The sequence below is a fragment of the Triturus cristatus genome, chromosome 3_1 (genome assembly GCF_964204655.1).
Source record: "Triturus cristatus chromosome 3_1, aTriCri1.1, whole genome shotgun sequence".
In the NCBI taxonomy this organism is placed as follows: Eukaryota; Metazoa; Chordata; class Amphibia; order Caudata; family Salamandridae; genus Triturus; species Triturus cristatus.
The window spans coordinates 357,190,369-357,204,447 of record NC_140583.1 but is presented as its reverse complement, the minus strand read 5'-3'; the positions used below and the strand labels follow the sequence as shown (position 1 = coordinate 357,204,447).

Genomic DNA, 14,079 nt, shown 5'->3' with positions numbered 1-14,079 from the left:
AGTGCCTTTATCCCTATCAAATAGTGCCTTGGGCCATTCCACACCACCCTGTGCTAACTCCATACCTTAAAAGATCATGGAAGGCTTGAAAACATTTGGTTTTACAGATGCTGATTTTGCAGCATTAGTGGGACAATTGGCAGGAACAACTGAAAACACTGGCAGTTTCGTAAAAGACAGTAGCGATTGGAACAAACTCACCAACTTAAAGAAAAAAGCCAAAAGAATGGAGTCTCATGCCCACTATACTTGAAAGTAGGAGTCATACCCTCAGGTCTTAGAGTTAGAAACATCTCTGCACTCTTTGTACAAGTACGCCAGTTCCTGGAGTGGTGGTCGCACATTGCGAACCGCTGCTCCAGGGACTGGATGATACTGATTATTAAAACGGTCAAGGAAATGATACTAGTCCTTAACCAAGAAATCATGGAACTTGAAGAGAAACTCAAAACCAACTCCAGTGTAGAAGAAGGAAAAAATAAGCTCATGAATATGAACCAAGAACTTCAGGATTTTGAAGACTACCTTATAAAGAAAAAACAGAAAAATTAAAAAAAGATATAAGGTGGTTCTCCCAAGAAAAAATCTACCCCTACCTACAGAGTAACTTCTTCCAACAAGAAGAATCGGAAGCAGGACAAATGAATATGTACCCCCATAAGAGACAGAAAATAGTGACCTTTTCTGACAACAACTCATCAGATTCGGACCTTGAGAGTCCATATCCCAATGAAGAATATGAATATAATCCTAGAAATCGTGGGGGTTCCACATATAACCACCAGCAGTTTGGCCATTCTTCTTTTGTAGAACAAGGCAGGGGACGAGCGAGATTCCAAAGACGAGGCAGGAACAATTACCATCAGATAGAGCAAGCACATCCACAGCCATATATGCGAACGAGAAACCAACAATATTGGAAATCCTAACAGACAATCCTGCAGAGAGAGAAAGCATACCCATCTTCAATCTCTCCAGACACCAATTGACAGCTGCGGAAAGCACGCTCCTTAGTAAGGGCCTCTCCTTTGTCCCTAGCACCCCTCCTGACATCTTTACTTTGAACAAAGATCTATTTTCCTTTTTTAGGAAAATCCGTTTACAAAAATATATGACGGACCTAACTCCAATGGAAGAGGAAGAAAACTATTCAGGATGCAAACCACCATCTAGTTTCACATCCACCTTGGAGATGGTGGGACCAGAAGTTGCTATATTTGAAAAAACAGTAATTAAAGAACTAGAAAGAATTACTAAATATGTTCGCAAACCCATACCCAATCTTACCAAGCTGGAATCTACAGCTCTGAAAGATCTAGGCAAAAATAATTCCATCATAATCAAACCTAGTGACAAAGCAGGACGAATTGTTATCATGGACAGTGTCTCCTACTCACAGAAAGTGGAAAACATGCTCAAAATACCAGAGCACTACCAACCAGCCCGCAGGTCTGCTTTAAAAGAACTAAAGACTAAAATAGAAGCTAGTGCATCAAAAGCTTTTATAGATGGTTACATCTGCCAAAAAGAACTGGCTTTTCTAAATAAAAACAATGCGGTCACTCCAACCCTATATGGTGTTCCAAAAACCCATAAAGACATACTAGACCCTCCGCTGCGTCCTATCATTTCGTCCATCAACTCGTACACGGAACCGCTCTCACAGTATGTAGATTCATTTCTATGCCCTCTTACCAAACTATATCGGCCATACATCACGGACACTGGCCATATGATCTCAACTGTGGAACACATGCCTTTCAATAAAGAGAGCCAACTCTTGGTCACCTTAGATATAGAGTCTCTCTATACTAATATACCCCAGGATCGAGCTCTAGAGGCTGTGGCAGCCCTCCTCACAAGAGTACAGGGTGAGAGACCTAATACTTTTATCTTGGAATGTTTAGACATAGTACTCCATCACAACTATTTTGAATTCAAAGATAAACTGTATAAACAAATACAAGGTACCAGTATGGGTGCTTCATGTGCACCGAGTGTAGCCAATACGTACATGGGGGAGTTTGAGTTAAAACATATCTATAACGAAATAGCTCCCTTCTATGAAAATATCACCACCTGGCACAGATTCATAGACGACATCTTTTTTGTCTGGACAGGAACTGTGGATGACCTTAAACAGTTCATTGCATGGCTCAATCACAGCGAATATAACCTAAAATTCACTGCACATTACTCAACAGAAAAGGTGGAATTCTTGGACATTTGGAGAAGTAGTGGTGAGGGAAGTATTGAAGTAAGCCTCTATTGCAAGCCCATTGCAAAAAACACTATTTTGCAACATGCCAGCTTCCACCCCTCTTGCCAAAAGGATTCCATCCCCTTTGGGGAGTTTCTAAGAATCAGGCGCAACTGCACCCATATACATGATTACAATACGCATGCTGAAGAACTAAAAAAAAGACTTCTACTTAGAGGCTATCCCAAACGCCTCATTAAGCAGTCCATGAGAAGAGCAAAGTACTACAACCGTGACAGCCTTATTTCAGGCCCAGAAAAAAAGCCTATGGAACGATTAGTATGTGTGGTTAATCACACAAACTATAATCAGAAAGTCCAGCAAGTATTAAACAAAAATTGGAAAATTCTCAATACCAATGATAGCAGCAAATTTCTTGCAAAACCCATAGTTGCTTTCAGAAGAAATGCCAATCTACGAGACACACTAGTCCACAGTAGAATGAGACATACTAGTATTCAAGCCGTACAAAGCACTACTGATGGACTACCACAGATCCTAGGCAATCATAGATGTGGCACTTGCCATGCATGCCCAACAGCAATCACAACGGAAACAGGCAGGTTGAAGAGCCATACAAACTGCAGAAGTAACAACGTAATTTATCTCATCCTCTGCCCGTGTGGCCTGGGCTACATAGGGGAAACTGGCCGTGAATTTCGCATTAGACTTTCAGAGCATAAATCGGCCATCAGAACTCGGAAGGATAATGCACCCATATTTAAGCATTTTCTTGATTACAACCATGGTGAACATGATCTCAAATGGTTGATCCTTGAAAAAGTAACTTCGAGACAAGGACAAGGAATGAATAAGGTGTGAAAAAACAGAGAGACCTTCTGGATTTTTCACTGCGATACAGATCGCAGGGGCCTCAATGAAGAGATAACATGGATTATTACCTGATGACATCTACCTGGACCTGGATCCACATATCTATATTATCCATGCTGCAATCATCTAAGACATAAATAAACCACACAGGCTGAACCACCTATATGACTGACTCATAAAGTTCCTTATAGAACTAAAGTAAAAACCAGTGAAAAGATTTTCGCCTTATTGCCACATGGGTCCCTAAATGACAAAAACCAGATATTCCTTCACTACGTATAGTTGACGCCTGTTTTCGCTTAAAGGTATTCCATGTTTGGACAGTTTTGAAGGAGCAAATTTACACACCATAATAGTAGCGCCACACTCATTTTTCAAACCGGCCATAATATGTTGTGATACACAATCTCAGTGCATTTATCATAGGACTTAGAATGGCTAAACTCCTCTTCAAAATGGCGCCCAAAAATACCAAGAGACACCCGCTTAAAGGTATTCCATGTTTGGACATGTTTGAAGGAGCAAATCTACACACCATAATAATAATGCAACTTTCATCTCCCAAACTAGCTAGAATATGTCGTGATACACAGGACCTAGAATGGCCAAACTCCCTTCCAACATGGCGTCCAAAAATACGAAGAGACATCCTCATCACAACACAGTGGATCGTAGTCTCGCGAGTAATCGTTTACGTTTAAAACACGTCAGATCTATCTCCCAACTCTTCGGCTGTTCGGCACTGAAATTTCTCGGCAAAACTCCAACTTGAACAGGTAAGAACTCAACAGTCTAAGCGGGCAACTAAGTTAGTCTATCGTAGTCCCGTTAGCTCTTACAAGTATTTTTAACTTACTTTCAGTTTTTATACTTTGCTGGTTTACTAAATCTCTAAAAAATTGCCGTCTTTAGTGACAGGAGTTTCTAACATCACTTGGGTTTTGCCTTCCGATACATATACGTATATCTTGGAACATAATATTCCTCAGATATAACTCTAAGTACAAAAGATTTAGGAATGCTTGACAGCTCCGGGAAACTCCCTTCACGTGATAGCATGCCATCATAATCCCCAGACATACTGGTTGATCTCTCAAACTAACATGTATCTATACAGCATGTGTACCACCTTTGGGATAGGCACACCGCCTTGACATGTACTTCTTTTTTTCCCACAGACAAGTCGGGACTGGATATACCTACCCAATACAAACAAAAATAAATCATTTCTAAAAATACAGAGAGACCCTGAATCGGACTTTCGCCTATTGCCTCTCTCAATGACATTTTTAAGTTTCGAAAAGGTAACCAAAATTGCTGTATCAATATGTCCTTACTCCCTTTCACCTAACCTCAAAGACCAACATTACATGGATTAGCTTTGCATATAAACTTTCTCTTTTCCTGCAGCACTACCGCAGCCGATGTTATAAAACATTTGGAGATACATAAACAAAAATTTCTCAGTGTGAACGTACCTCCCAATTTTAGCTGCTTGAGGTACTGTGACTCTTATTTCTGTCATAGTCATTATAACCCCACTAGGATTAGTCTCATTAATCAAAACACTTTCTGTTTCAGATATTGTTATTACTGTACTATACAGCACAGATGAATCTCACAGCGGGTCATATGCCCCTTGCCCTATGACCCATTAGGTAGCCGCCCTAGCATTACCACCCATGTGCTGCATGTTTATATCTGGCATGATATATCTAAGGTCTACTAATGGCACCCCTCTCTCTCTCTCTCTTTTTTCTCAAACTCCACTCTTATTACACCAATGGGCCCCACAAGAGTCGTACTTTGTCTCACATCTCACCCTTCGGTGAATGACCTACTCGGCTCTATCTCATACACATCTATGATGCACGATTAGCACTCAAATAATATGATATTTATAAAATAAGGAAGTAATCTCCTTTTGAAATCAATTGCATTCCCTCTCATTTGCCAATGCCATTACTCTTTGTCTCTTTTGCAGACACCAAGACATCTTTTATATATAGTTCTTCTTCTAATATTATGCAGTTGGTCCTGAAGAAGGTGGTTTCCCACTGAAACGCGCGTTGACCGCGACACTATTTCCAACATAGTGTCATAATAAATTGACGTTTCTCATCTTGTCAATCTGAGAAATCTGACCAATCTAAGAGTCTTATACTTTTTTCTTTTCTTCAACTCTTTTTGAAAAAATATTTTCTCTATCTCTTCTTGTATGAATGTAAGTATGAATGGCTAGTAAATGGTTTTTATGTTTCGGATGTCTAGGATGTAGTTTTTTATATGTCTGCATTTAAATTACAATTGTAAAACCAAAAAATGTTTTTGTCTGTTCTAAGTCAAATGTTTTTGTCTGTTCTAAGTCAAGTGTAAATCATAAAACACATTATACAGAAAAAGTAAAAAAGAAATAATAAAAATTATTCTTTGTATAAAAATTCTAACAGACTGACAGTAGTTCTATGTAAATAATGTCATAACATGAAATGAATTTTGGCATGAAAATTGGGCAATGCAGAATCTGAATAGATCAGTTAACTAAGTACATAGGCCAGCTCAGAGGTTTCTATTTCATTTTTTCATCTGCCTTCTCCCTCCTCTAGGGCCTTAATTTACATAGGGAGACCCTTCTCTTGTATCTATAGGTGAGTGAGTTTATGTATACTAATATATTAATATGTGTAAGTAACTGAGTGACTGTTAGAGTAATGGATGTGTTAGTGGCTGTGTGACTGACTGCATAGGTGACCGAGTAGGTGTATGAGTAAGTGTTTGATTAACTCATTTACTGTGTCATTAGCTGTATGGGTGTATGAATTGGTGTGTGAGTGTGTCTATGTCTTTATGACTGAATCTGTGACAGGCTGTATTGGTAAGTGAATAGGTGCATGAGTGTCTGTATATGTGAGTTAGTGGTTCTGTTAGTGGCTCTATGAGTTAGTTGATGTGTTACTGGCTGTATAGATGAGTGATGATATGTGTGAGTCTTTACATGGGTTTAGAGAATGAGTTTGTCAGTGATTGTGTGGGAGTGGGTGTATGACATGTATTATGAGAGTGTAAATGGGTGACAGTGTTTCTGTGGATGAAATAATCATTGATGTCATTTGAGATGTCATGAGTGATGTTATCAGTGATGTCATTTGGGATGCCAATAGTGATGCCATTAGTGATGTCACTGATCATCTCATGAGTGATGTAATATGTGAGTTCAGGAGCAGAGCATTGGGGGTGTGAGTTCTGCTGAATTTCTCTGGTTTTGTATGAGTGAAATGTCAGCCTAACTATAACGTCCCTGTAACTTTTGTTTTTTTTCAGTGAATGTGTAAGGCTTTTATAATTTTATTTCCTAACTATAACCTCCATGTAACCTTTGTTTTTTCTGGGAATTTCTAAGATTTTAAAAGCTAATTTCTAACTATAAAGTCCCTATAATCTTTGTTTTTTTACAGAGAATTTCAACAAAACAATTCTTCTATTTCATAACTATAACATCTTTGTATTTTTTTCTAGAATTAGATGTTGAACATTTCATTTGCATGGTGCTCCACTTATTGATGCATTTGTCATCTATTCATTTAACAAGTACATTAATCATATTTTTTCAAGATATTTTTGATTTTCACCACGACGTTATGATTGCCGAGGGCTCACAGTAAATACCGCATATTTATCACAAAGTGTAAAACACATATATAGACATATTTTACATAAAGATTGAGTCTAGTTGTTTAGTAAGATATTAATGTAACTTTCCCCTTTGTATTCATTAGTAAAAAAAACTACATCAACAACGCATTTTCCTTCTTCACTGCAACACCCGAGGTCGCGATGATGCCAGTAGTCATTAATATAAATAACAAAGTCTAAAACAGATATATAGACATACTATACACAAAGTGTGAGTTGAGCTGTTTAGTAACATATTGGTTTAACTTTATTTTAACAACGCATTTAACAAAAACAACAGTTTCAAAAAATAACTTTGAACATTGGAAATCATGAATTCAACATAATTACCAAACAAAGAAATGTCATTGCTTTGCACAGTTTCCTTTATGAAAGGAAGTACACAGCCATTTCTCCCTTCTTGAACTTTCCAGGTACTAGTTAGTTTCTGGTGGGAGCTATCCCAAACTGATCATGAAAATTGTGCTGGTTTTTAACTTTGTTTGGCTATTCCCACCTCCAGCCCCTGCTCATGGCAACAAAGTTCCAGCTGAAGTACAGAGAAGATTCAGTTAAATGTCATCAGATCTAAAGCGTTTTGCTACTTTCTGCATGAACTATAACAGCATCGTAACAGCTAGGAAGCAGTCTGTGGATCAAATTTCCACAATGTGAAAAACCCTAGTTGTTAATTTTTAGTCTTTTTTTATTGCAGCAGTTCAAGCACTGTGAAAAAATGTAAACAAAAAATGTATTAGGATTTCATTTTGAACATTAGAGAACCAAAACAAGATAAAATGATGAAGTGGATACAAGACTTCTTAGATGCAACTGAAGACTGCTGGTACTATAGTACCTCTGTTCAATTTTTATATGTAGTAACAGAATGTAGTCCTGTTATGTACTTCTTTTCTCCAGTTAAAAAGAGTCTTTAATTTGTAACACCTTGCTGTCACAATACCCCTAATAGGCTGAATAGTGTCTCAGTAACTCATAATTCATATACATTTCAACACAATGCCACATTTAATTATCCGAAATTGTGCTTAGAACTTCAGTTCTAGAAACAGCAGGTATATGTTTGTTAACTTTTTACTTGGTCTTTCTTTGAATGACATTTCTATGTCATTTCACTCAGTGCATCCTCTTTGACAGCTTTCATATATTGTGTAGAGGTTATATTAACTCCTTCATGAAATATGTTTGCTATAGTTGTGAAACATGGCGGCCGCTAGCTAGAGCGGTCCGCACGCTCCTACCAGCCTCCCGAGATCCCTGCTGTTTCATCGGAGATGCCGCCAAACATACGGCCCATGGTCAGACATCAAGGGCACTGAAGAATTATTGCGACCATCACCGCTACCACCGCTACCACACTGGCGCTTACAGGCACTGGTAAATGTGTCTGCCGGTAATTTCTCCTCTGTCAGCGTCCGTCCCGGTCTTTCTCCCGAATTGGAGACGAGCAGCCGTGGAGTTCAGGCGCGGCCGTGCGGCCGCTGCTCGGGGAACCTGCACTGCATCTTCCCTCAGCGGGGGAGCGGGGGGAAGGATCCCGCCGACATCGACATCGAGGGACACAATACTCCGTAGATTCCGCCTTGTGGGGGATACACTGGAACCGGAGGCGGACCAGGCAGCGGGAGAATCGGAGGAATCAGTGGGTTGGGGCGACGCTGCCTTGGATGAAAGTAAGGTGCCCGTCTTAACCAGGAGGGAGTGTAAGACGGAAACAAACAAGAGCAGGAGAAGTATCCCTAACCCTCGTTTAGGAATTACAAGAAGCAAGACTAAGAGTCAGGGTAGGGAGCTTAGGCTGGGTGAAAGTAAACTACAGCTCCCAGAATGCACCTTGGGGGAGGTTTCTAAACTAAGTCTGGAGCAAAAAAAAAGTTTGGGCGAGATTAAAGGAGGTTTAGCCAAAGAAGCTAAGAAAAAAAACACTAGACAAAAAAAGTTCAAAAAAAGTAATCTGAAAGCTCCAGGGGATATAGCCCCCTCACTGCGTTCTTATTTCAAAGCGCTACCCCAGGTATTAGAGATTACGCAAGATATGGCTACATCTAAGGGAGAAACTTGGCAATCTAAAAAACAACAGCTTATTCCTAACGTTACTCCCGGCGTAAGTCCCTCTTCCAAGCCTCCTGTAAAGGTGACGTTGTCTGAGGGTTCGTCAGAAGTTACCTCACCAGACTTGGTTGCGGTTAAAGTTGCAGAGACTGTTATTCTTAATGAACCATCTAACCAACAAGTCGAGATGCTATCAGGAGGAATGCTAGGTTCAAATGTAACGGAGGAGGTGGTGAGGACAGAGGAAGTAACGGATCGGGGTGAGGAAGCTTTGCGGGGGGGCAACACTCTGGAGGCTCTAGTCAGCTCAATCAACGCAATGAGGGAAGAGATTCGCCATGATTTCGCAGTGTCTAAGACCAATCAAAATGATATAAGAGCAACTTGTGAGATATTAGGTCAAAAAGTGGACGGCCTATGTGAAAGAACTGGCGCTCTGGAAAGTTCAGTAGGTCTCTTAACAACAGATCTAGAGGCTGCTAAGTCTAAAATACAAGCCCTTCAAAAAGATGGGGATGACATGAGAGGGAGGGTCGAGGCGTTGGAAAATTACTCACGGCGCAACAACATCCGACTCCTAAAAATCCCAGAAGGTAAAGAAGGAGCAGACCTTAAAGGCTTCATAATTCAATCTTTGAAAGAATCTCTCAATTTAGCCGAAACTGCGGAAGAACTAGACAAGGACATTCAGCGAATACACAGAGATCCTTTCCGCTTAAATCCAGCTAGATCTAAACCCAAGAAGGTGCTAGTCAATTTTTTGACTTATGCACTTAAGGAAAAGATCTTAAATCTTGCTTTGAAGGCTAGATCGCTGAAGTGCTCAGACTTCTCCTTTGAGATACGTTCGGATTTGTCCAAAACCACACTGGACAGACAGTGGGAGCTGGGGCAACGCATGGATAAATTTAGGTCCTTAGGAGCCACAGTGCAGATGCGGTTCCCGGCATTTTTAAGGATCATGTATAACAACAAGATGCACAATATTCGCTCTGTCCATGATGCTGACAACTTATTAAACCTCATTGGGGACCAGGCCCAGGCTACAAAATAATGGATTGTGATTAACTCCCACATAGTTTTTCTGGGTCCTCATGCATAACTGTCAGGCGTTTATGCCTTTAACTTCTGGTTTCCCTCCTTTACGGAGTTTAGACTAGGGCTCGAGGGTGTTTTTCAACACTTTTTTTTTTTCAACACTTAGAAACTATAAGTTAAATAGATTTCCCTCTCTTTGATACTTTATTATCTTTCTGGTTTTGGGGTTTCTTTTGCGCCCATAATGGTTGGCATCGGTAGTCAGTTACTTTATACTATAAGCAGCAGGGGGGTTGAAGGGTAAGGCTGTAGGTGGGCGTAATCTGGCCAGACATCCGGCTAGAATAGGTAGGGGGGGGGTTTTCCGGGGGGGTGGTGTGGGAGGGGGGTGGTGGTGGGGGGAAAGGGTACTGCATTAAAAAACCTCATTTGTCTGCCTTTTATAATTTCTCAGGCCAAGCTATTTACATATAAGATTCTCCAACACATCAAACTAAAATGTAATCATATGGGGGGCAAAAACAATGAAGGAGTTGGGATAAGAAACATAGAATGACACTAACACATTACATCTCCTGGAATGTCAATGGCCTGCGTGGGAGAGGTAGATGAGATTGCATCTTACAGTATCTGAAAGACTCTCAGGCGCAGGTCATAGTTCTTCAGGAGACACATCTTCTTAAAACAGAGGCTACAGCTCTGCTAAAAAAACATAAGTGGCTCGATAAATTTTGTTCAACGGATCATAATGCCAACATTAGGGGGGTTATATTCATTTTTAAAAAATCTGCCAAAGCTCAAATTTTGGACTGCAAAGAAGACCATTCAGGGAGATGGCTATTAGTAAGAGTCTCGTTAGATGCTCAGATCTATACTTTAGTTGGCTATTATGGCCCCAACTCCGATGATCCATCCTATCTGGATGCGATCAGGAATCATTTGGTACTAGTTCAAGATCCAGTGATTTGGATGGGGGACTTCAACATCGTCCTCAATCCCAGGCTGGACAAATCTGTGAAATCTAGATTTTGTAGCTCTGTTAAATCCAGGCACACCCTTATAACAACCATGACACAACTTGGTTTGGCGGATGTCTGGAGAGAGAGAGCGGGTAACAAGTTAGGGGTGTCCCTCCGGAACAGCCGCTTTAAACATAAATCCAGAATTGATTACGCGCTTTTTAGCTATCGCCTAAAGGACACTCTTTATTTGATAGATTATCTTCCCTCGCACCTGTCAGACCACTCTGCACTGGCATTTTCTTTAAAACGGGAAAACTTTATTAAACACTCATCCTGGTCATTCGACCGGACTCTCCTGCTCGAAGATGAAGAGGTCAAATTTTTAGCAGATGAGTCCTCAATCTTTTTTAATATTAAAAGGGACTCGGCAGGCTCCACTGTTGTCTGGGAGACCAACAGAGCCTCTTTTAGGCGGAAGACATATATAGAGAGGGTTGCTAGCATTGAACAAGAGATGAAACTCCTAGTGTTAAGGATTGACTCTCCCTCAGGAACATCGCAGGAGCAAGAAAAATTGGTCGAACTTAAATCACAACTTACAAATATCTTACAGGAGAGAGTAAATAAAAGATGGGAAGCTTCTAAGACTTCCCAATTTGAATGTGGTGAAGCTGCAGGGAAAGTGCTAGCTTGGAAAATAAAAGCTGAACAAGCTCTTAAATTCATTAAAGAAATTAAGATAGAAGGTGAGGCAGTGACAAGATCCACCCAAATAGACATAGGGAGAGCCTTCTTTGAATTCTTCGAGGAAATATATAAGGAGGTCCTTCCCAATGACCAGCAAGCAAGAGACAGTTGGCTGGGAGCTATTACCCTCCCATCCCTCTCGACAACACAAAGTATGGCCTTGTAGTCCAAGATTACAGAGGCTGAGGTGATTAAAGCCATTCGACAACAAAAAAAGGGGAAAGCGGCTGGCCCGGACGGGCTACCAGGGGAGATCTACAGATCTCTGGAAGATGTTATAGCCCCCGTGTTGATGACCCTATTTAATGGTATCTTAATAGAAGGTGAGTTGCCCCCCAAATCTTGGGGGGAGGCTACAATTGTACTTATCCCGAAACCTGGGAAATCTCCCCTTGAGTGCGGGTCATACAGACCGATATCATTATTAAACAATGATTATAAAATCTTTGCAACAATCATGTCAGTCAGATTGGCGAGTGTTAGTAGTTTTATAGTCCATCAGGATCAAAAAGGTTTCATTAAAGGCCGACAATTAGCCGACCTAACACATCAATTGATAGGAGCCATAGACATCGCTACTGCCTTTTCCCTACCTTTGGCCACTCTAACCTTGGATGCAACTAAGGCATTTGATAGAGTGAACTGGCTCTACCTCACCGATGTACTTAAAAAATTTAATTGTGGGGATGGTTTTTGTAGAACTATAAAACACCTCTATACTACACCCTCGGCCAGACTGCTGATTAATGGGGTTCTGACAGAGGCTTTCAATATAACCAGAGGTACAAGGCAGGGCTGCCCGCTTTCCCCTCTCCTTTTCAACTTATATATAGAACCGTTTGCTCAGCTTTTGCGCGAGGAGGCTAATATTCCATCTTTTAGCTTTGGAGAATGGGAAAGACGGGTAGCACTTTATGCGGATGACATTTTGATTTTTACTTCTGACCCAGTAACGGCATTTCCTGTGGTTATCAAACGGGCAGAAGAGTTTGGTCTCATCTCTGGTTATGATGTAAACTCTAGTAAGAGCGAAATAATGGTCTGGAACTTACCGGATATACAGCTGGGGGTAGATATTTCCACATCCATGCGATATCTTGGCATAAGAATCACCCAAGAAATGGACAGCATAGCTCCAACCAATTTGAATAGAATATACATCGAGACTAAAAAACTTTTAAAATCTTGGACTCACCTGTCACTTTCCATAACGGGTAGGGTAAACCTGGTAAAGATGTCTATTCTTCCTAAGTTTACGTTTATTTTTAATGCAATCCCCTTGGCATTTGATCCCAAATTAATTGAAAAATGTCAACAACAAATAAACTCCTTTATATGGAACTATAAACCTATCAGAATAGCTTGGAAGAAGTTGAGGAGAAGAAGGGAGAAGGGGGGGCTTGCTTTGCCAGATTTATTGTACTATGCCTGGGCATTCCTGCTGTCACACTCGAGGATGCTTTTAAAAATGCCATCCAACCTTCCATCTGGGTCAATATACAAAGCAATGCTAATGGGGGTGAATCTATCAGCAGAGGGGTTTCTGTTCAAATTTGGGAGTCAGAAATTTTTCAAAAAAATTAAAATTTTATACTCATGGACCAAAACCTGGTTCAGTATTAGGAAGAGAATAGGGTTGTCCTATTATTCTGATCTCTCCCCAATTTGGGACTCGCCGGGTCTCCCACAATGTTTGAATGATAGTCTGTCCTCCACAATACAACAAGCTGGTATCAGGAGATGGGGTCAGCTATTTAAGGAAGGGTCATTTATAGCTTGGAACCAACTATACGAATGTGTTGGGCCCGGACTTTCCAGATTCAAATTCATTCAATTGGAAAGTTGGGTTAGATCCCAAAGGCGCACAGACCCCTACCTAGGGAAGGCTAGCATTCTAGAGCAACAGTTAGTGGAATTTCCATCGGGAGGGAAAGAAGTAGCCATATGGTATTGGCAGTTGATGGAGGAAAGTGATGGAGAGTTCCTTCTTCCAGACCAGCTATGGGGGGGGGGCGACTGGCCTACACTGTGAAGAGCTCTGGCTAAAATCCTTTGGTCTCCTCCATAAAATTGTGAAACCATCATGGCTAAAACGTAACCACATATTCTCAGTTCATCGTGCATATATAACACCGTTGAGACTCTCCAAATTTCTCCCAGACAAAAAGTGCAACAAATGTAACTACAGTGAGGCCTGTGATGTCCACATGTTCTTGGGCTGCCCTGCCATCGCTGGCTTTTGGGAAGAAGTGAAGAACACTCTAAATTCCATCTTAAATGTATCCTTGTCAATAACCTTACCTCTTGTCATCTTTGGTTTGGATGATAACATCACTGGCAAGGCGAGGTCCTTTCTCTTCTACGCAATTTTATTGGCTAGAAGGCAAATTTGTATCCACTGGACGGAAAAAACAGCCCCATTACATTCCGGGTGGCTCTCATCTTTATACGAAACATCTAAGGCGGACCTTAATAGATCATGCAGTAAATACAATC

The 14,079-nt window shown here is 40.7% G+C and overlaps 1 protein-coding gene across 2 annotated transcripts in view; it reads right to left on the bottom strand.

The window, feature by feature from the left end:
* LOC146860263 (uncharacterized) overlaps positions 1-14,079 on the bottom strand; it is a 200,205-nt gene that overhangs the window by 30,673 nt on the left and 155,453 nt on the right. The gene's annotated exons all lie outside the window — the stretch shown is intronic.